Raw genomic sequence first — 25,035 nt, 5'->3', positions numbered from 1 at the left:
AAGATAAGCACTTGATTACATTTTTCTTTTACAGCAAAAACTTGGCAATGCCAACAGAAGTGACCAAATGTGAGCTTTCCATGATCAGTGTGACCATGTTTCCACCCATAACTCATGCTTTATAAAACACTTTATGAATAAATGGTGTGAATGGGGATGAGGGAGGCTTTGGTAACCATGAATGACTGCAGTCCCAGCACATAAAATATGCTTCTTTACTTCAAATGAGCTATGTGTGGGTGTCGGTGAAAATTTTAGGAGTGCTGACATTCAGCTGTCCTTGGAAAAAATAAGCAGCTAGCTGTAAGTTTCTAGTACATTTCAATGTATTTTTTTAAAGGTGTATTAAGGCTTAGTTCATGTTACAGTTAAAATCCATCTTTGTTACTAAGGGTGAATAATAAAAAACAAAAACATGTGTTCTACATTGTAAGCATGTGTCTTTTTTCCACTGCCACTTGAGGAACAACATAAACCAGAGTACCTCTAAACAAGGCATGACAGCACCCAGGCCACACCATGCTATTTATGTGCCACATGCACCGCCCTAATTCACCTTTCTAGTGTTCGTCTCCTGTTAGCAGTCCTTCAAACCAATTAACACCTAGACAACCATTCAGGTCTGATTCCAAACAGCTGGATGCAATTAGAAGGAGGAAACATGGCCACTTACAGCAGGAAAGGGATTTAAGACACTGAGCAGGGAATTGAGACTATCGCTGGTTAGCCTAATGATTGGAAGGTAGACAGTAGTTGTTGATAATTGTGAGTGAAAATCAAGGGTAAGGCGAATATTGCCTAATCCCTACTGACATTCAAACTTTGGAAAATCTTTGTCCCAAACTTTGGAGTTCAGGATGATAACCTGATGAAGCAAAAAATGGGTATAATCATCCTATATGCTGTTTTTAAGGAATTTTTAAGGCTCCCATGGGAAAAGGCGGCAATGGAAGCACTACACTCTGATCTCCAAAGGCTCCGCCTCATCCAGATTATCGCTATGTGGGACTGGCGCCAGCGGTTTCGACTTGGCTCAGGTTCCCATCATTGCCCCCTTCAGTGAGGTTGTGCTAGGCGCATGTCACGGCACTCATTAGCACCGAAACACAGACAAACCACTGCTGGTCTGAATCTCGACCGCCGACCAAGATCTGAAAACACATCTTAGAATTATTACAGTACACCGCGCAGCACGACTCTTCTTTGAGGGCTTTGAAGACAAGGTGAAATTTCACGTGTCGCCAAGGTTTCTACCTCAAATGCATTCCATTCTGTAGGGTAATGCTACCTTATTTGGTACAATGTTCCACATATAAACACAGTTTGGACAGAGAGATCACAGAAGGGCTATGGACAAAAGTACCATTTAGTGCTCTATGTGGAAATGTGTTCTAAAAATACCTTCCTACAATTACATTTCAAGTTTTAATTATATGGTACCAAATGAAAAGATTGACAAACAGTACCCAACAGTATCCCCCATACGTGCCTGTATTCTTATTTCTTCCAACAAGTAGGTGACATCAGACATGTGACAGCACTGAACTGGGCCAGCCTTCCCATTTTCCTCTGTTGTCTGTAAATTATTCATTCATTCCGAGACCCATACATACAGCTTAACTATATGATGGCCTAATGAGGGTTATTGATCGAATAATTGATTGCTTTATGCATGGTCTAACTGACTGTCCACTGATCCATTTGGGCAGCTCATTACTTAATATGCATTATTCAGAGCTAACCACTGACCAGTGGAGACTGCAGTATGAACTGAGAAATGAATGTCAACAAGAATATAATAGCAGAGTTAGGGCTGCATCAAAGCTTCAATGACTCCTTCAGTGCAGTGAATAAACAAACTGCGGCAGAGTGGAAAGAGCAATACGATTGCCAGGTTTGATTTGTCAAGTAGTGACACAGGGCCAGTGAAGACTTATATTTATCCAAGCTGTTCGTACCTTGTTTTCATACTATAGCCTCGACTGTAACGTCTTCTTTTCTCTATATCAGTTTGATTTTTAAGTTGTTTTGCCCAGTTGTTTTATCCATCCTTGAGTACTCCAGCCTTTTAGTCCCATGAAGATTGACAGTTCCAGCCACACAGAGCCTTAGCTGTCAAAAGTTTGCCTTTCAAGTAAGCTTAAAACATGCTTGGCTTGCATCCTAGAGAGGCATCAAATAATGCACTCTGAGTTTTTCCCACAGATTTAGAGGTGAACCACAACACAACTGTCTCCTCTCTTATTTGTCTGGTAATAGAACCCAAGAGGAACCTCTCTAGAGAGTGCTTTGCAAGAAGCAAATTGCTAAACGCCCACATACTGACTCTGACCTGTACTGGTTTTCTGGCTCGACTATAAGGTCTTGGGTTGCAACACAGCTGGCTGGCCACAACAAGAGCTTGGATTGTACCATTGTGCTCACTTTGTATCCTTCCTGTGAGTGATGGTTCAAGAAACATTGGCCATGCAGTGAAAATGTTGCTCTTTTACTGTAAATTCTTGGTTACAGAACACTGTAATGCAGACTGCTGTGTAACTGAATAACAAGCCGGGGTTGTGAGCTGGTTGCCTCTCCTACTTTTCTTGTGCTTTTTATCTGTTTTCTGTGCTGATATCAGACATGCTTCCTTTCCGCAGCAAACCATGTGCACTGACCATTTGACAGGGATGACAGGAGTGGGATGGCCTCCTTGCCTTCCTTTTCAATAAAATAGCACTTTGAAGTCTCTCTGAGATCTTTTTCTAAGAACCATAGAAAGTCAGTATGAACAGAGTAGGAGGGGGAGAAAGAGTGAGAGAAAGACAAAATGCGACTACGATGACATACCATGGAGAATAGAGGGGTCTCCAGAGGAAGCTGACGCTGAAAGCAGCCAAATCGACTTCCTGGAAAAGCAACAGCAACGCGTACTGCATGTGGAATGGGTCAACAAGGGCTAACAAGCCGGGTTCGTCCGGAGGTCATCACAGCGTGGGCAGTTCAATTTTCTCTGCTTTGCTTGGCCTTTTTTTCCCATTAAAGCTAACTTGACTTTAGCCCTGTCTGACACAGTGACTCACTGTAGAGGCAGGTTCTTTTTTAATCTACATACTTTTGCAGGTATTGTAAGTGCATGGCAGCAACATGAGAGCGATTGTGAAAGAGATAATCTACTCATCTAATATGAAAAGGTCCGTGTGCAGTTTATTTTTACTAAGGCACAATGCTAAACAAATGGGACTACCGTCTTTTGTTTTGGTACAGCTGCTATTACATGTAGGTGGAAAGAATTTCAACAAAAATAGATGAATGAACACTACAAGTAAAGTATGCAAATTCACAACAAAACATGCATGTATTTCCATTATCTTCAAAAGACATCCAATAGCATGAAGCTATTCAGAAGTTTTCCAAAGTAGTGTGCAAGCCTGACAAGATATTTCTGGTGAAGATAAAACTGGTGTGTCAGTTCAGTTTTCTTGCAGAGGTTTATGGATAAATGGCCCCTTCGTCTCACCGGTTGCAGTAGTAATAATGCAGTATAATACTTCATGCATCTCTGCCAAGCTAAGGTGCAATGACAAATACACATACAAGGAGGAAGCTGTTGTTTTTCAGGGATGATCTAACCCCTCAAAACTGCACATGTTCTGTTTTCCTTTCACTGCTTCGAGAGGACATGGCTGTGAGTAGTTAATTAAAATGTGAGTCTAAGTTTTAAACCCCAGACTTTTCTGGAAGACAACAAGTCCCTTCAATAGCTGGATGCCCGCATCTCCTGCATCTAGGGACAAACTCACACAGCATTGCTGGGGTCACGAGAAAGTGACTGTTTGGCCTTTAGGTGATTCCACTGGGAAGAAGTTAAATGTCCCCATTCACTGGCAATTCACATTTTGTCTCCTAATTAACGTGAAGCAGAATGCAGTCCAGGTTTATGATCTATTTACAATTCTAATTCGGCCCACATGCTTCATACAAATATTTTGGCAATTCATAATACAATGGTAATTGTCCAGCAAAATGGCAGCGGCAGAATGGCAAATGGCAGCAGAAGAAGCACGGTCAAACCAGGCTCCTGCTTTTCATGTCAAAGATTCAATGCTGGTGTCCTGCCAGTCCCGTACCACTTCAGTCAACAGACATGGAAACAGACACACAGGATACTCACAACAAGCACCTGGAACCATTCCCCAGACCAGCGTCATTTATGAGCCAGGTTATCCATAGTCCTCTGGGGTCAACTGAGACGCCAGGTCAGGGTTTGTCACTAATGGGGCTGTGTGAATGCCAGTGTACCAGAGCTGTGAATCCCCCAGAGACGCATCAGTCTGAAGGGCCCAAGTCTCTAATTGGGGGAGCCCATGTACATGAATGACAGATTATGACCTATAAATGAGAATTTATGTGACCATTAGACGTGCCGGGTGATCCCGGCAGAGATGGAGAAGGCGCTCATTAGCTATGCATTTAGAATGCCTGGCTCTGCCTAATTAGCCTGATGATATGCAGGCTACAGACATTTCTTGTTTTCTACCCTCAAACATTTCAAGCTTGTTATTTTGGTGCACTTTCAGGCACGATTAGAATGTGATCTGAATTCTTGGCATTTTAGCTGCATTTGTGTGTGAAAAGGGCAAAATCTGGCATCAAGTAAAGCTAGGATTCCATGAAAGGTTTTCAAGGCAAGAGAAAAACGTTGCCAGTTATTGCTGTGTGATAGCAATCCAACTTCAGCAGATTTATGAGACAAGCCTCCCTTGTCACCCTGAGAGTGGATGAAGAGAATATTTACTAAATATTAAAAAAGCTTTGATTTGATATATCCGTGGGGAAGGGATATGTCAAGAAAAACGGCAAAATCAATGTGGTTGTCCAAAGGCCTTCAGTTGAACGGTAATATCTGGGAGATTGATCAGTGTGATTAGGGATTTGACAGCAGACTCAAATATTTGCACATGAAGTGGCAGTATTAGTGCTGTAATATTGAGTGTGGGTGGTGGAGGGAACGGGGTGTTATGGGAGGAGGGGATGAAGATCGACAGAGGGTGATAAAGACAAAGTAGTACCTGCTTTTCAAGAGAAATAGTCCGTAATATAGGCCATATGTTGGTATTCATATCGTATTATTTCGACAAGTCAAACAGTGCATAGAATTTCAGCCCTGTTCCCCAAAAATTAGAATCCAATACATAAGAACTGCATTCTTTTGTTTGTAACATATCACAAATACATTTCAAACCAACATTTTTTGGCCATTTATTTTACTGCTTCTTACGATTCTCTTCAGTCTACCTACTATATATATATTAGACATATTAGACAGGGGCAGATTTCATCAACCTGGTAACCCCAGAAATTGTAGAGAAGCTGCAAACATGTTGCTAAAGGTTGTAGTTTGACGCTAACTGTGCTATTTTCCTAAATGTAACCACATAGTTTTGGTGATTAACCTTAACAAACAGCATGTGAACACTGAAAGTAAACAACACATGAAAACAAAAGTTATGTCTAAGGGCCCATTCATGCTTTCTGCTTCTGTGTGCATAGACCAATGTGGACTTTGAAAGCAGAAAGTAGACGCACACACAGTTCATTTCAAATTACAGTAGGTACGAGTCAGTCTGCTATGTGGATGGTCACATTGTCCCTTTATATTGAAAACAGAAAAACATACAAGGCTCTCGTAGATGTTTCTGAAAGGCTGTGATTTTGCACTTTTCACAGGATACAGCAGCGGGGTACAGACTGGGCTGCAGCATCGTGCTAATCTTATTATTCCTGAGGTGTACCAACCATAGCAGGTGGACATAGCCCAGGATTTCTGGTGAAATAAGGACTTCCTACTGGGTTTGGGCTTTGTTCATAGAAAGCATGTACAAATCGAAGCACCTCCAAAGCCAAAGAAACTATTTCAATTGCAACTCTTTAAATGATGAACCACAAAGGTGTGGATGACAAAGAATCGTCTCACACACTTGCTTCCCTGGAACGTGTGCAGTCAGTGTGCTTCCAGACAGTTTGCACAGTCACAGATTTTGGGCTGAATGCGGACGTACACAGATGATTTGGATGGACAACAAAATTCATGTTACAGTAGTCTTGTGGACAAGAAAGCATGAACTTAACTCAAGAATAACGGTTCCACATGAGATGTGGACTCCAGTCTCCTGGGCCATAGTCGTGCTGCTGAATTATGCCTCTATACGTACTTTGCAGATTTTGTGGCTCTTTTAAACTGGATAAATTCCTGCTACATCACAGTCATGCCATTAGGTTACAAAATACACTTCTTCGCAAACAAAATTGTGTTGGTTTTCGAAATGTAAATGAGTACGCAGTTTACATGTTTCAGAAAGTAATTTTTGGGAGACAGCGTTGATCATTTCATTGTAAGTAGTGTCAATATGATGTGTGAGTACATAAACTGTTTTTAGTGAAATGCATACTGTTTGGTAATATTGTTTCTGATCAGCAGTCATATCAATAAAGCTAATGAAATGAGCACAACTGAATTGAAAGATGAGTTCATTGAGTCATGCCAAGGGAGGCTAACACAGGGAAAGTCAAAAACAGCATGATCTGTGTGTGTTAATTAGGTCACACTCCGACCGGTCCTACGAGAAACCAGTGCTTGCACAAGGTTCCCAGGTACGTATTGAATATGCACAAACCGGCATTGAGGGAATGGATACTAGAGATCGACCGATATGGGTTTTTCAGGACCGATACTGATACCGATTATTAGTAGTTAGAGGAGGCCGATAACCGATATTTGGAGCTGATATTCATTTGCAGTAAAAGTGTAAAAATTTGCTTAAAAAATTTTGAATAATGCAAACACTGAACTTCATTTAAATGCCTAAAGCATGTTTATTTAATCAAACAAATAGAAAATAATAGCTCCAGAAGTGCATGGATTTCCTAGACTCAGAAGCATCTCTTATAAAGTTGAATAAAAGCTTAAATAAATACCTCCCTGAAATTTTTCCACAGTACATAAAGTAAAATTTAAATATAACTATAATGATTTATCTTTGTTTTAACCCTTAGGAATATGGGGGGACTATTTGACTGAGGTCCATTTTTGACTAATTCTGATTTTACCTTTATATTTCACCTTAAAAACTGCTGATCTTGCTTTGCTTGGTGTCCTTTTTTCAGCACAACCTCACCTGTATGATTCTACAATTATTTATACATTTTTGATATAATGTATGAACACACGACCTAAAATTGCAGAAAAAATACAAAGTCTGAGTAGGAAAAAGTTAGATTTTTTTTACTGTGGACACCATAAACATGTGTAAAGAATCCTTTTCAGAACTTAGAATGCAAATATAAATTGTTTGTCATAAAATAATGTGCAAATTTAGCAGTCAACACAGTTATATACCACTATTTGCACTAAAATGCAGGAAATTTTTAGGCGCTTTGGCACAACTATTTTACAAAATCTTCAGGAGTCACAATAAAATTTTACATAAATGAATTTGTGCCACTCCAAAAAACTTTTTCTGTCCACCACAGTCTCTACAATGGCAAAAACAATAGAAAAGGGGCTTTATGGCTCAGTGGGTAGAGTGGCCGTCTTGTAACTGGAGGGTTGCCGGTTTGATCCTGGTCCGGAGAGCTCATGTCAAGGTGTCCCTCAGCAAGACACTAAACCACTAACTGCTCCTGATGGGTTGTGGTTAATGCCTTGCATGGCAGCTTCTACCATCAGTGTGTGAATGGATGAATGTGATGTATAATGTAAAGCGCTTTGGGTATCGTTTCAGGTACAGTAAAGCGCTATATAAATACAGACCATTTACCATTTAGGACCATGTGGAGAATCTGCAGTCCTGGTGTTCTCCATTGCTAGAATAAGTTTATTATTATTATTATTATTATTATTATTATTATTATTATTATTATTATTATTATTATTATTATTATTATTATTATTATTATTATTATTTTAGATCTGAAGCAAAGTCTTCATTTTCTGTGCATCTTGTGTCTTCTCTGTGTCTGGCAGAGAGAGTGATCTGTGGCCAAAGCCAGTGAAGGACGTGCTGCTCTCCCAAAGAGTTATAACTATCCCCTGACTAAATAAAATGATAGAAAGTTCCATATCTGCACTTTGGCCATCTCTCCTCTGTGTATTTCTTAAATATTCCACTCTCTTACTAGTAACACAGAGACGCTCTCACTGGGATCGTGTCTGTACGGCCGTTCCCATCTTCCAGCCGCTGCAACTGTTGAGCGTCTTTGTCCCAGGTGCTTCCAGCAGGGAGTCTCAGAACTGTTTGTTTTTCACACGTCACTCCTCCTGATGTTTCTTTGATTGTTTTTGTGTCGGCTACAGAAGGCTTCACAGAATCTCCCGTTTAGCCGTTCACCATACAATGACGCACGAAATGCGTTATTGATCATAACTCTGGTTTTACTTGGTCGATCAACACGATTCAAAAACTGGTAGAAAGTTCAAAAACCGCACTTTTGACACACGTTTAAAGGGAGACTCGTCGACGCTTCATCTTCCCGCTTTGTTCGATTACGCAGCGGATTAAGTAATTCACAGACATGTCAGGAGGTAATACAAGTTAGCAGAGCTGCCGCTAATGTTTACTCCGCTCTTACGTTATTCTGCTGCTCACTGTAACGTTAGTAGTAGTTGTGAGATCTAGAGCGCTGGGATGTGTATTACAATTTTGGAAGAGTTTTCTGCATTTACCTTCGACACGTGTTTTCTCTCTGGAGCTTCTCACACGAGAAAACTTTCCCTCTCTGCTGTGTGTGCGTGAGGACAGCTTAACCAATCAGAGGGTGCGGGGTGGATAGTGCTGGAGACAGAAGGCAGGAGAGAAAGAGGCGCGGCTGCACCTGAGCCGAAATAACCCAGTTTTAAATTGGTTTCTTCATATCGGCCAGTCGGATTAAAAAAAGGCCGATGCCGATATACGTCAAATGTCCAAATATCGGCACCGATAATCGGCCCGACCCATAATCGGTCGATCTCTAATGGATACGCTATCTCAGCTGCAGTCAGAATGAAAATGGTATGATGTAAATTCGTGACAACAGGCGTCAAGGGGTTAATGAGGCCCACCATCAATCCAGGTTTTGACAAAGAGGCTAACAGGACGTGAAGTTTAGTTTCTTGCTTCCAGTTGTTTGTAGGTAACTTCCTCTGAGTTTATTAACTAACTACAGCATCAGACAGCAGCAGGTTCCAAATAAAAACAATAAGTGTAACTTCACTGATTACATGTCATTCTAAATTATCCCTGACATGGAGACAGGATCTGAAAGTTCATGACACAGTGCACCTTTCTTCACTTCAGAAGGCTCATCCTCAGGCTGAGCTCCATCACAGCTGTTGGGATATTTTTTTTTTTTTTTACTTTTCACACACAGACATAATTTTTTTGCATCATAAATGAACTAGTATAGATATTGCTCATTTTAACAGTTTGATAAGCTGCTACTATTTGCATTTATTTTGTATTATACCTCATTTAATGTATTGTGCAATCATGCTTGTATGACACATTTCACACATGTACTGAAGCTCTCTCCATCACTGTGGTGAGTACTTCTGAATGAAGAATAATGTAAAAGTGACCTATGTCTGAAAGACAGAATGCCATCACATTAACAGATTGATAAAGAAGCAATGTCATGTGTTGAGAGTCTGAAAAGGGCTACATACATCAAATATGGAGGTGATGAGGAAATGATGTTGACTATAAGAGGAATCTAATATGACAGAAACCAAGCATTTTAACATTAAATATAATCAACCAAATTTGGATTCAGACAGGAGCAATGAAACAGTTGTAATACTGGGTGTACATAGAGTCATTCTCTATCTCCCCAGCTCTCTCTTTCTCTCTCTGCTTCGTCTTGTTTCTCTCTTTCTTCAGCTAACAATGCCTGAGTGTTTCTTTTTTTTCTCATTGAGAAGGCTGCCTGAGCTCCCATCGGGCACGAGGGCGGCGGGGAGGAGATGGAAGTGGTGACCGTGCAAGACAGCGACATCGGGCCGGGCGAGCCTATTAGCACACTTCACAGCTGGTTCTCCCTCTGTCTCTCTCTCTCGAACACTTATACAAAGGTCTTCAAGAGACCCATTGAAGGATGTTAGCTTGAAGGAGGAGAAAGGGAAAGAAAGACGGTGCTGGTTGTCCTCTGAGCTCCCATCAAAAGCTTCTTAAAAGCTGCCAGAGAGGCTGAATGAGGGGTGAGAGACAGCATCCATCAATTAGAGGAAAATGAGATGGAGGAAGAGATGTAGACAAAGAGACTGTGTGTATGTGTGTGCGTACGAGAGAAACAGCAAAGTGAACCCAAGCAGTGGAACCTCAAACTGGCCAATTCAAAGTGAATAAGACGCATTGTTACTGTAGTTCTGATGGGCTGAGGAAAGCTCTCATTTCAAACAAAGGGGTTACAGTGACTTCCAAGAATAAGCCCACTTCATATGTTTTTACGTTCACAGAGTGTCTGTTACATTACACCTGACAAAACAGAGCTTGTGTTAACGTTAGGTTAAAACGGGGCAAAGACTAAGTGAGAAAGAGCTGCAAAAATGAGATAGATAAAAACTGTTTAGTTCAGATTTCTCACCTGAACCAAGGTGAGACAAAGACATAGATGCTTTTATAAAGTTAAGTTAAGCTGAACAAAAGTGTCTCCTACTTTCTGTTTGATTGCAGTCTCCGAGGTGCTGTTCTAATTTAAACTTAGAGGCGCCGCTGCTTTCACCCTGCTGGCAGGTATTTGAGGTGCCAACGACAATGAAATATTTTGAATACATTATGGTCGTCTTTTCTTCATTCCTTTCACTGGTATTATTACAGCTTTCACTCTATTCTGCATATAATTCGAGCACAGCAATGACACCCGTAAGATGGTTTTCTGTCATTTTATTAGAAGAGCTTTATGCTGTGAAACAAGTTGTTTAACTTGCTTAAAAGCAAGGTCATGAATCCCATGCTAGTTTCATATTGTTCTTAAGAATCCTTCATTCTTTTTATCTTGTCTCTATTCTCTTGAGCATGTACAAGAGGATGTAGCCCCAATAGCTTAGAAAAAAGGTGCATAGCATTCAGTATGTAACGGATGTTGGTACTTCATTGTATTTCAAGAAACTTCACTGACACTGATCGGTGACACCGATATGATAATAAGGGCCTTTAGTGCCTCTGAACTAGACAGACTGCATCAAAATGCCATACTTTGTTATATTGGAAAACAGCCTAATATGTTAAATCAATGCAACTGTCTTGCAAATAACTAAAATCTGAAAACCTGCTGCATGTTGGATTTAACTGAAACGTCTTACATATAGAAATAAATCATTGTTATTTTAATGCTAAGGGTAATGGTGTAATTGCGATCAAGAGAATAAACTGAGAAAGCTGGAGTCAAAGCCACATCTTCTTTGAAAGTAAATGGAGCTTGAAGCATCAAATTACAGGAGTTGAAGGCTTATGCAGAAATCAAATCTGACACATTTATGTTCCTCAGTAAAGAGTTAAAGAATTCACAACATCACAACAGACAGTTTTCATAGGAGGAACTTCGACATGTAACAAGGCCAAAAGCACGGGTCATAAAAATAATGAATTTCATTTACATGCGAGTCCTTGAGCTGTTCCTGCACATGAATATGGAACAATTGACACTTAAGCAGTCATTGTTTAAATGCTTTTCCTATAATTACAAGTAAAGACATTTGCTATGGATATCCAACATACTACACCCACTACCACTATAATACTTAGGAAGGTATGAAAGATAAGAATACATGAATACATGTCGCCCTAATACAGTGAATCATTTCTAACCTGTTTTAATGTGATTTTGTTCACAAAATGACTGTAAAATAAGTAGCTATTAATTGCTTGCCATTTCTTATGTACTGTTGCTTCCAGTATCCTCAATTTAAGACAAATCGCTGTATCAGTAATACTATAACTCTTAATTATGTGAACTTCAGATGAACCTGATTTGTTTCTCTGGAATCTGAAATGATCAAAACTTTTGACAAAGTCTTCCTTTTTTAATATTTAATGTCAAATGAAATAATCTGCTGAAATAAGTCTTTAAAAGAAATGAAAGTATTTTTTGAAAGAATGAATGTATGTGTGCATGTGTTCATGCTGAAAAGTGCATCTGTTTACGCAATCACATTATGGGGACTCTCATCTATTTTGGGGACAAAACACATATATCATAATCTAAATCATTCAATTCAAATGTAAAGACTTGATCCAGGGTTACAGTTAAGATGGTTATTTTAAGTTTCGGATTTAGGGTAAAACAAATAGTCTATACAGTAAGAGAATTAACAGTTATAACACAAGTAAATGTAATGGAAAGTGACAGAAAGAGAGTGAAATAAAAAACACAATTATAGACCTCAAATCTGCCTCTCATCTGAGGCTCTCTCTCTCTTTCTTTCTCTACTGAGCCTACTCTGACTCCGTGGCCACTCATCTCATCACCCTACTGGGAACTCTGTCTTCATAGAATCCTATTAGACAAGGCCTGCCTCCATCTGGATCTGGACCTGACAGCCCATTCATCAACACCACTGTCTCCCACCAAACACACACTAACACACACTGGGCGCTTTATTGTGGAGGGGGATGAACAAACATCCCATAAAAATAAAAACATACACTCACCCCGTGAAATGTTATCACTGTGGCAAGAATTAGACAGGAGAAGATGGAGAAGGAAAGGGGAAGTTTTGATCATTGTGGGAGCAGTGTGGTGTGTGTGTGTGTGTGTGTGTGTGTGTGTGTGTGTGTGTGTGTGTGTGTGTGTGTGTGTGTGTGTGTGTGTGTGTGTGTGTGTGTGTGTGTGTGTGTGTGTGTGTGGTCTATGTCGCCTGCATGACCAGCTGGTTTGAACACGGTGATGACAAATACTGAGACTGAGGAGCATGAAATAACTTACCTGGTGGATCAGAAACACACACATGGCAGGCAGCAGCAGGACAGCACAGGTAAAGAAAGACACAGAGAGAACGATGTGTTAATATAAACAAACAATCCATGTGAGGTTTGAGCATGTTGTGCAAACGCAATACAGCTGAATAAAAACCAAGGTCATGTGAAAAGGGATTCACCCAGTAAAGCTGTGGTAAATAAAAAGCTGAATAAACACAAGAAGTCAAACATATTCAGTCATACTATCAGAAAAAAACTAAATGCCCTGTTTATTTACTCTGTTCTGAGTCTCAGTGATGTTGGTAAGTTGTACACATTATGATTGTTATGCTGCTACAGCTTGTATATGAGTCTGGAAAGTTTTGATGAGTTTACTCCCTAATGTATCCCTGGATGCACCTGTGTTTTTAGGGCAAGCCTAGACATAGTACATCAGAAATCAATTTTCAATCTTGACTGACTCTTGATCTTCAATATGTCATACAAGAGAGAAAAAGAGCACACAGAGTACTGTAGTACTTTTCACACACACACACACACACACGCACACACACGCACACGCACACACACGCACACACACACGCACAAATCATCAGCAATACCATTGGCAGCAAAGCCATGAGAGGCTGATGGAGTGGTTGTCTTGGAAACAGAGACTGGCACGGGTTGTTATGAAGGAAGAAATGAAGGGTGAGAGGGGGTGAGCGAGAGCCACAATACAAAAATCTGCAGCAAGACAGATCTGTGTGAGCATGCATGTGTGTGTGTGTGCACACACGTGTGTGTATTACTATACTGAAGTTCACCTACAGATAAAGTTCTACTCTCTTACTACCTATATCAATACTTCACAAAAGACAAATTAATTAATAATTCAAAGAAAAATACAGTCTGATGGATGAAGCTATGCTATTTTGTCATGGCTTGTGTGGTACTACCAAATATACAGCTGGTAGAAAAACTGTCTGAAAAAGAGGGAAAATGGATAAATAAGGAGGGACTGTAACAAGCACAGACACAGTCACAGACTGACAGCTGCCCCCATCCCCCTTTGTTTCCTCTTTCTCCCCATTTTTCCTACAGCCGTCTCTCTTCAGTGGGTTCGTAGGACTGTGGTGATGTTACTGGCCTCTTTCGTCGCTCCCTCTCTCCATCCTCTCCCTTCTCCATCCACTCTTTAACTCCAGTCCACCCCCCTCATACATAGAGGGGAAAACAAGTATCCAGGCAACCCAGCATCACTTACTGGGAGAGGAGAGGAGAGGAGAGGAGAGGAGAGGAGAGGAGAGGAGAGGAGAGGAGAGGAGAGGAGAGGAGAGGAGAGGAGAGGAGAGGAGAGGAGAGGAGAGGAGAGGAGAGGAGAGGAGAGGAGAGGAGAGGAGAGGAGAGGAGAGGAGAGGAGTAAAAACCGCATTGTGATGGAACCAAGAATACAGATGAGAGCCAGAAAAACAGGGACTGAATCAGAGGAAAACTGGGAGAGAAAGATAAAGAGTGTGACATCCTGTGTAGTAGTGAGAATGGCAGAGGAAAAGAAGTGAGATATGAATCCTTCAAGAAACTGAACACATATCCAGTAAAGGGTGTAAAATAGGCCATGTAAAGGTATCTACAGAATAAAATTATAAGAATTGAAAAATAGTCAGAAAAGGCCTGATGGAAAGGAGACCATTGTACACCTACATTACAGGTAAAATGACTGAAAAGACCATACTTTCTAGAGTTGTTGTCAATTATTTAATATGATAATATATACGATGAATAGATTTACAGATACAGTTAATCTCAATATCCAAAACCGTGCCAAATTTTGATTGACAGTGATTTTTTATTTTTTTTTTATTGAACCAATGCATTTCTTCTATGTGGAAGAAATGATGTGGAAAAACACGACCAAAAAAAAACCCAATAATACATTATTAGATGGTAATGATACATTAAAATGATTTCTACATCTTTTTTTTATTTTTACTAAAAACTGAAAAAAATTCCAGGCACGGTTAAAACCAAAGAGCTCAGTGAGTCTATTAAGGTCCATCACTGAGAGAGAGTTGTGCATTGTGGCTGCCATTCAAGACCATCCTGATGAATCTGTGAAGTTCTGGTACCAATCACTCAAGGCAGACACTGAACAAGGCTGATTTCTATGGATGCCAACCAAGGAGAAGTCCATTTTTCCAAGACAAACTAGCGTTTGGCATAAAAAAAAAGGAGTTGTTTGGACACAGAAATTTGGCTTTCAATTGGTGACACAAAGAATAACTATTTAACCCCAAAACACCATGCCCATAGATAATCGTGTTAGTGGGTATGTAATGCTCTGGGGGTGTTCTTCAGCTAACAGGCTGGGCAACCTTGTTAAAGTCAATCGTATCATGAAAAAAGGAGACTCTTGTGAAAGACATCTTGACCTTGAGTTGCACTGAACGTTCCAAATAGACAGTGACCTGCATTGATATCATAGAGTCAAGGTGGTCAAGAAATGGTTTTAAGAAAACAATATGAAATTGATTACTGAGATGGATGGATGGATGGATGGATGGATGGATGGATGGATGGATGGATGGATGGATGGATGGATGGATGGATGGATGGATGGATAGATAGATAGATAGATAGATAGATAGATAGATAGATAGATAGATAGATAGATAGATAGATAGATAGATAGATAGATAGATAGATAGATGTGACAAAGCAGTTGGTTGTATATACTGTTGCTTTGTAGAAATACACAAATTTGAACTTGATATTAAAAGCCTCCACTGAAAGGATGAAGAAACAATGGGATTGTGTAGCTTCTTCCTCCTGAGAAAAGCCTATTTATTTTACTGTTAACTTACTGCGGCATTGACTAGATGCAGAATCGGTGGTAGACATTTTAAAAAAAAAAAAAAAAGAAGTAGAAGAAAACTTGGAAAAAAAAGCATGGCAAATTGGAAATTATGTTAATTTTAGTGTGTCTTGAGGCATTTGTGAGGTGTTTGCATGAGGGCAAGCTGCACGACAGATAAGCTTCCAAAAAAGAGGGTTTTCCTCGGCTCTCCAAACCCCTCGAGACACACAGCTAGATGGCAGGGGAGGAGGAGGAGAGGGAAGGAGAGAGCAGACATAAAGCATTGTTGTTTTGTGTTTACTTTCATCTGCCTTTTCAATTTAGCCAAGAAAGTAAAGTTTCAGACTCTTTTTCAGTCACAACAGTGAAAGTGAAGATCCTAGCCTGCCAAATAAAGTTTACTGATGATGTGCAGCACCGTCTGGGATAAAAATGTGGCCTAATGGTTTGACAGACAGACATGAATATGAACATATGACAGATGAACCACTACGCATGCATGGTGTCCATTACAAAGCTGGCATGTATTAAGCAAACTAATTTAGTCTCTTTTTTGACTGTCATCGTAGGCAAGCACTACAAATGTTTGAACTTCAACACAGTCGGCACAAATTCCAGATCGAAGGTTCCCATAGCGATGAATGGACTTCTGGTTGACTCGTATACATACACAGAGCTATGCGTAAACTAGCTGTATGAAAGTGGCATAGTAAAAAACATGGTCAACCTACTCACAATTTGATTTGCAGAGAATTGCTCACATTTGTCTGCTTGCAAATCCTTTTAGCAGTGCACTGCATGGGATCACAACAGAAGGCTTGCTGCATGCCAACACACACATAAACACACGTTATGTGACTCTTAAGACTGGATGATGGGCTGGATGATGACATCTGATAGGGCCGTGGTAGCTCATCTCCAAACCCAACATAATCCATGACATGAACAACCCCTGTGAAATGGGATGAATGAGGTGCTCTGGTACACTGGACGGGTAACTGTGATATTTATTATGGAGGAAGTGGCAGAGATAGATGACCTGCTCCAAATCTGGATCTATAGGGATGACAGTCCCCAAAACAAAGGCAGTTTGAGTTTGCCAGACCCTTGTTTTTAGCTCTGTTTGGCAAAATGGTACAAAATCACGTGTATGTCCACATTCAATCTGCAATCACACAGAGCAATCAGAAGAGAGCTGTGTTAAAAGCCTGTGGGGAGCAATCTGGGCTATTTCCAAGCAGCATCTCCCACAGCCACGTAAAGGGGAAAAAAGCTTTCCACAGAGGAGCTGAGCTCATTTTGAACACATAATTGTTCTCCTCTTCCCCTACAGCCTCATTACAGTACAATCTGATTACAGGCAGGGAAACAAAGGAAGACGATGAAAAATACCATCCACCATCTATGAGGTGGATGCAGGTCTGTTTGTATCTTTTTCAGCTTTAAGCTCAACCTTCCCCTCCCTGCTGAACGTGGGTTTGATATTAAACAAGCCGGGAAAAGTACAACTCCATAAAAACACAGTTTGCGTTCATTCCAGGTGAAATTGCATGTCACATCCGTTTGGGTATCACAGTGTAAAAGCATAAATTCTTATCCCCGGTGTCACAGTCGCCACAGCTGAAACAGAGAAGTGGCAGGAACCTCACAGAGCCTCACGCGACTGTGACTGAAGTCAGCCTATTTTCTGCGTATGACAGCAGCAGAATGAGACTGTTTCGGCTCAGTTACCGCGCCGACGTTCAGGTCCCTTGCTCCCAATGAGCAGATTTCATTGGCCTCTATTACTGGGTCAGGCTGCGTGTGGCAGCGGCTGTGTGTGTTTGACTAGGCAATAAGCCCGGTGTCACTGTCACTTTCATCAGAACAAACTCTTTCTTTCTCACTTTGTCTCTTGTCTTTTGATATTTCTCTCTCTCTTTAGGGCGGCTTTGGAAAAATCATCCAACCATTGTACTGAAAGACACATAGAAAGAACCAGAATGTACCAACAGGACAATAGTACACACGGCTCAGCAAACCATGATTTTCTTGGCTTTCCTTTTTACAGTTAGGCAGACATTAAAACACTCTTACATATGAAAATAATGAGTTAAGGTATACATGTTGAAGACAATGTACATTTACCTGCCACGGTTCAACCATACCTTCCTTCAGTAGCATACAGAAGGCCTGTTCAGGTTATGATTAACATGAAAGACATGAGGCATTTTAGAGGCAATTTAATTTATTGACATAGCTGATGTACAGCATGGAGGTAAGCTAATGTAGAACACAAAGTTCTACCTTGATATTTTCAGTTTCGTCTTGACTGCATACCTGTGTGAACACATACCAGTCCAAACTCAACTCAGCAATGTATCAAGTTTGTTTGTAATTTATCCTCTTTTTTTGGCCTATGTGTGTCACACTGACGCAGTCATAAAGTGGTACTACAGATGAGTTTGAATGCCATTGACTATTTGACATATAAACAATAAGACAAATATTTGTAGTGCCACTAAAATAAGCTTCTCTTTCATTAGATATTCTGCATGTCTCTTTACGAAACAGGTTGTAGTGTGGAATTTATTTCTATGTAAATCCAACTGCTGGTGAGTCTGTCTGAGCTGTTTACGGATAAAGCAGGACAAACTCCAGGGAATGGGCAATGCAATGTTGGTTTGTTGATCGGGTGCAAGTTCAACTGTTATTCTCAAATGTCTGTGTGGGTGTTCACGTCAAATGATAAAGGGGATCTTGTGTTGCATGTGAATGCTAGTGCACCTAAATGGCTATGTGTATAACCAGCAGGTTTAATGTGGAATGTGCGCACATCAGGGATTTGATTTGATTGAGCACTGCAGTGCAGAAGTACAAGCATTCTTCAAATACAAACACACCCTTTAGTTACTGAGTAAATCAGAGTAATCACTACACAGACACAACATAGATTCTCACACACACACACACACACACACACACACACAGACACAGACACGCATGGCACTTAAAACCTGGTTTGAACAGTACCAATTAAGTGACACTGACTGCTGTAGATCTCCATATTATATTTAATGAAATGTCTAGAACTCATCATTACTAATGAGACACAAAATACAAACAACACAGGTCTTATTCCTCTACCCTTACAGAGGCCTTACATCATGAAGTTTATCACTTTTCAGACTCACTGCCATTCAGAGTAGTCTATGTGCAAACCTGTCTGGTTCAGCTTTAACATTTGGTTTATGGCATCACCAGAGTGCCATCTGCAATAAGCAAGCATCCAGGCAGACTGTCAGTCTAATAACCTCCGTTATTGCTTCCCTGCCCTCTAAATATGACAAGCAATTCTGAGAAGCTCAACCTTTTCATTGTGCAACATGTGCCTCTTAAATAAACGAGTCACAGTAATATTTCAAGCACTTTTCTTATTCCTTTCCATCCCCTCTGATCATCAGTCCTTGTCCAGCTCCATTAGAGCTGTTTCATATCGGAGAATAACAATATCTCAGTCACTGTGTGGCTCACCGCACTGCCGTAGAGCTAATCAATCTACGGCTTGCCTCTTCATAGGTGGACTGATCGGCTGGCATTATTCTCCAGTAAATTACCTCTAGTGAGAGGGGCAGAAGGAAGAATGACAATGGACACTGATGAATGCCACTCAGGGCTCAATTTAGTGAGCCAGGGCACCATCCCTTAGCTGGCAGTAAGACAATTGGGTCGTCTAATAGGTATTTATACGAGCTCTCCTTCAGCAACCAGCCATTTGTTATAGAGAGAGGTTACTGCTGGAATGGACTGTTTACCTATGATGTGGTAATTTGCATAAGGACACAATTGAAGGCCACGGTGTTTTTGATGGATGCTTGAGTGTGTGCATGCCTGTGTGTATGCGTGCGTGCGTGTGTGTGTGTATATCTGAATGAATCTGTATTACTAATCATTTTATAAATACATATTCATCTCTTGCCTTGAAGCAACATCAGGCTCTTATAGATGTAATTCAACAACTTGCTATGGCTTGCTTCTCAACTGCTTCATTTGAACTCTCAGTACACACAGCAGTAGGCTGCAATAGTTAAACAGCTGCTGAATGTATTTAACACATCATAATGTTCTGTGCACATGTGCTAGAATGAAGAAGCAGCCAAATATGGTACTTGGCCTGGCAACTGTAAGGGTTTATGGAATAGCAGACCACAGACATGCTCCACTGTCCTGCACCATGATGATGAGAAAAACACTGAGGCACTTATACAAGATTAAAATAGCAATGAGGCAAAGAAAAAAGAAATAATAGGAGAGAGGAGAAGGAAATAGAGAAAAAGAGAGGACTCGTAGCTGCATGCCAAAAACAAGAGATTTTAGACGAAAGAGGAAGACGGGGCTTGAATGAGAGGAGAAGCTGGGAGAGGAAAACCAAAAAGGAAGAATGAAAGAAAATACTAAATTCAAGTACAGCAAACAATGTGGCTCCTGGCAAAATTTAGAATAAAGACTAATGTCAGTGCTTTCAAAATTTCTGTATATTTGGTTGTATTTCTTCAATGCTATACAGTTTGTTTCATTGCAGTTTGGTGAGGTTTCGCACACTGAGAGTTGTCAGTTCTCAAGGCATCAAATATTGCCATATATATGCTATATATATAGCATATATATATATATATATATATATATATATGTTTTCCAATCTAAAAGAGCCTTGTAAGGACTTTCACCCAGTACGCACAGGTTTGTGTGTATCATGTTGGATGATTAAATTTTTTCTCATTAGCTATGGCAACAAAACTACATGAAAATAATCTAAGTAGTAAGTTTCACAACATTTTATAAGAGAAACTTCTAGTTGTTCAAATTCACCAGGTTTACCAACACACCAGCAGTGAACACTTGGCTACAGGGTCGTGGTGCCTGAGCACAGATTTTTAGAGGTGTATTGCATAACCCTGAACATTCAAAAATGACACCAAAGGATGTGCAGTGCATTTAAATGGGGTCCTGACAAAAATTACATTCTTGTATAACTATATTGCATTTTCATTTACATCTTACGAATTACTTTTGTTTGCCAGCTAAGCAGTCATATATAAAACAGGATGGGATTCATCACCCCAGAAACTTTAACTTAAGCTTAACTTACACTTAAGCTTTAAACTTGCTATGCAGTGGTCATATTTTAATGTGAACGATGCATTTTTTTTCTAAACCTAATCACATTTTCATTTTAACAGCATGTGAAAACAAAATTTATTTCTAAGAACAACAGTCCCAGACAGGACATGATCCGGTCTTCTGGTTCTAAATCTTGTGTCTGACTTTTGCTGTCAACCTCCCTTTTCACCTGCTAAAGTGAACTTTGTGTCTACTTCAGACTGGAAACCCTTTCTACTACACTGCAGAAAATATTTTTCTTTCAAAAACTTAGAATACAGTTTAGTTGTATAAGACCTTGATTTTGGGGTAGAGGGCTAGATGGGGGTCATTCTTAAACTAAGCCTCAGGCCTCTCAACTAATGACTCATGGTGAAGAGGTTGCATCTTTAATGTAGTTATCTTGGCTTTATGTATTGGGGAAATGTCATACAGTTCTCATGCATTAAATAGTGTTTATTTCTTTGAACCACTGTGAATTCATAAAATGTTGAGCTCCACCACTAGTCTGATTTATTTTTTTTAAAACAAGAAGTCATATAGCTACACAGTTTTTCTCTTTCTTTTTAAAATGTGCACTGAAAGCTTTGTTGGCTCCTCTTTTGCCTCCACATCCACACTCTGTAACTGTTGCAAATTCCATGGAGCAACACTCAGGAGGAATGGTTTAAAACTCATAAAAGAGGACCTTGTGGCGCAACGGTAGCGCGTCTGACTCCAGATCAGAAGGTTGCGTGTTCAAATCACGTCAGGGTCAGAGCTTTTCATTGTCGCAACTTACAAAAGCTCCACAATAGAGTTAGCAACAAGTAAACGTCTTACCAAACACCTGTCTCATCCTGAAACATTCAAAGAATTATCACAGCGGGAATAAAATGTTCCACCAAAGAAATCTGAGAGGCCTTGTGTTTAACAGTTTAAATCTATCCATTAATTTCACGTCTGTCATTCATGAGTAAAATAATACTACTGCATTATGTCTCACTGAAATAATTTCCTATGAAAGAACAAATGTCTGCATTTTTCTCTGACCCTCTTCCATGTTTTTGTCTGTGACACAGGACTCTTTTGTGCGTCTTAATGTGATAATCATTTTCACAGTCATACCTACCGGGCAGTAAGGTGTCTACTGTCCTGTGATGCTACTAACAGATGGATACAACTGTCCAGAGCAGTCTGAGTCCATCATCTAAACTGCTGTTTTAGGCAAATGTCCTATGCATAGACAGGTTATTTAGTTACAACACCTAACCTCTGAAATCCTTTGTATGGACAGGGTTTCCGCTAAACATTTCTAAGGAGACGTTGAGAGGCAGGTTTCACAACCCTGAGCTAGGCTCACATTCCCACAGCTAATTGGCCCTGACAAAATGTATGTGCCTTTGGACCTGCCTTGTTATACTCCACTTCAAGTCTGCAGCTACTTATATTTTTCATCCCTTTCTTTTCCCATGAAGCAAATCTTTTGGGGTAACGACACCTCTGGACACTAAGTACACAAATATTTCACATTCTGTGAAACATGAGAGTCGCTCTCTTTGTGCTTCCTCCTTTTGTCCCCTGTTAGTCTTACATTTCCTCAGTACCCACATTTCAGACAAGTTCTTCTCCAGCCTGACCCTGTGGTGATCACATCCAGCATGTTAACCATTTAACCTCTTGGCTGCTAAAACCTTCCCTGCGGCGCAGTCGAAGTAAATTTGTTTAAAACGCGTAAAGAAATACGAGGGAGTTAGCTGAACTGTCTGTTTTGTCTTCTTGGGGTTCAGGTTTAGACATTAGCACGCGTGCGTGTGTGTGCGTGCGTGCGTGTGTGTGTGTGTGTGATAGAGAATGTGTGTATCTGGCAGTAAAAGCCATTACTGGAGTGTGGATAGAGCTCATTCACACACCTGGGCCCCTTTCACTGCTGCCCTGTCAAACAACCGTGACGTGCCCTGAACAGAGCAGCATCACTGGGAAGTCTAAATTAAGCTTAGGGCTGTGACATGGGCAGGACACACTCTCGAACACTTGGTGTGTTAGGAGGAGTGAGAGACGAAGTGTGCTCTGCAAACATAACATGACGGAATTCAATCAGGAGTTGAATGAATAAAAATTGTGTTGTAATTAAACTAAAGTAATTAATTTGCTGTAACACTGGCCTTTGATTGACTTAAACACCCACAGTCCAACAACTAGCACAAGAAGCACTGCTGTTGGTCAGTGTGGAAAACCAAAGTGAGACCATTATAAAACCATATGACAACGCAGGGAAACTAAATCCACACCAGTCCACTGAAATACTACTCAGTCATGCCCAAATGTGTTATTCTAAAATGTTACACTTCAGAAATTAATTCAATAAATCACAGCTAACTAACGAGAGAGTAAGAAAAGCATATTTCATGACATGTCCAAATAGTTTTTCTGTGGAAAAACAGGAGAGAGGAAAGGGAGAGCCGTTCCCAGAATTGAAAACTCCCTGGATCTGGAATATGGGACGTTGATATTTTCTTAAGTGGGCCTTAGGGATAGCTTGAAACCATGCTTGATGTAGGATTTTATTTGGTTTGGAATAAAAACCGTCCCTAGAGTTCTCCTCCTCCTATAGCCTAGTTAACCCTACCTGACATGGACACACACTTAAACACGCACACACACACCAAACGTTAACTAGGTTATTATTCATTTTCTGTGTCATCGTCTACCCATAAAACAAAATCAGTTGGAGCAAATGGGGGCTTTCCTCCACTCCTTTTAGGCTGCGTGCTAAATCATTCATGGCTATTAAACAGTACATGCGTGTATTTAAAATGTAACACTTAAATGTGAGCACGCACGCAGATGTAGACACACACAGTCAGCGCTTTCATATAATGTCATTCCAACTATAACCTGACATTTCCTCTGTATTGTTGCTTTTCAAATGGACCTGTAAATAACTGGGAGCACAAAGAGCGGCCCGCGGCTGGACGGTTAATGAATTCAATTAGTCAATGTCAGGCCGATTAAGAGGTCTGAAAAGAAGCATTGTCACATCATAGATAGACAATGTGTGTGTGTGTGTGTGTGTGTGTGTGTGTGTGTGTGTGTGTGTGTGTGTGTGTGTGTGTGTGTGTGTGTGTGTGTGTGTGTGTGTGTGTGTGTGTGTGTGTGTTAGAGCCAGAATCAATGGCTCTATCAGCCAGCCAGGCCAGGCCTCGCACTCTGGGCCTCTCGTTCCATTCATCACCAAGGACCAATGGAAGGCCAGTCAGGGAATATATGTGTGAGTGTGCGCTTTGTTTTGTAGGCGTATGTCTGCATCACCACGTGTGTGTGTGTTTTGCTGCATTTTTGTTTACTACTGCGTCTCTTTGTGTGTGCAGCAGGCCGTGTGTTTGCATACCAGCAGCTCATTATAACTCTTTGTACCAATACACTGCATATCTCAAAGCCGCTAACATTGCCTCTTATCTCAACAGCAGGCTGAATGCTTTGAAACTGCCAAAGGGCTCATAGATGCTTAGTCAATTAAGAGTAACCTTTATGCTGAAGGATTCACATCCCACAAAAGCTTCTTGTCTGCTTTTACACTATGTACGACAATAGAAATTGGAGCCACGGCACTTGTAGCTGTCAGATGCAGAGTTCAAACGGTGTGGTTATTTTTTTCACATTGGGCCCAACAGGGAATCGACCTTTTCACTAAGACGTCTGAGCAAACAAACAAAAAAAAAAAAAGCAAACAAAACAAAATGCCAAGCAAAACTCACAGTATTCACACAGCGATTGCCTGACGAGATGGTGCCAAAAGACCACAAACAATAGAGCTCCCCAGCAGCCCACTAAAGCTGACGGAGCCTCTTCACAGGAGGATGCTAAAAACTAAATGTGTTTGGGTAATGGTGCTACACATGCAGGGTGAATCATTTTCTGTGGGGAATTTCTTGTACCGATGTAACTTGAGAGAACTCTTACACACATGTTGGGGGGAAGAAGGCATTACAAGCTGAAGTCAGACACTGATAATGACAAATGTTTGCATGAATACATTACAGTGACTTTAACACTTCACTGGTGTGACATGAAGAAGCAGATAATAAGGTTTCAGTTAGGGGAGAGACTTTCCATTTCTGGTGTGGGGTGAAGCGTTGGAGAAGGTGT

The 25,035-nt window shown here is 40.5% G+C and overlaps 1 protein-coding gene and 1 non-coding gene across 3 annotated transcripts in view; one reads left to right on the top strand and one right to left on the bottom strand.

Moving 5' to 3' along the window:
• pard3aa (par-3 family cell polarity regulator alpha, a) overlaps positions 1-25,035 on the bottom strand; it is a 392,129-nt gene that overhangs the window by 272,696 nt on the left and 94,398 nt on the right. The gene's annotated exons all lie outside the window — the stretch shown is intronic.
• Positions 21,593-21,664, top strand: trnaw-cca (transfer RNA tryptophan (anticodon CCA)). Its single transcript has one exon. It is a non-coding gene; the product is annotated as a tRNA-Trp (tRNA).

This window comes from Amphiprion ocellaris, chromosome 22 (genome assembly GCF_022539595.1).
Source record: "Amphiprion ocellaris isolate individual 3 ecotype Okinawa chromosome 22, ASM2253959v1, whole genome shotgun sequence".
Classification (NCBI taxonomy): Eukaryota; Metazoa; Chordata; class Actinopteri; family Pomacentridae; genus Amphiprion; species Amphiprion ocellaris.
This window is presented reverse-complemented; position numbering and strand designations above follow the sequence as displayed.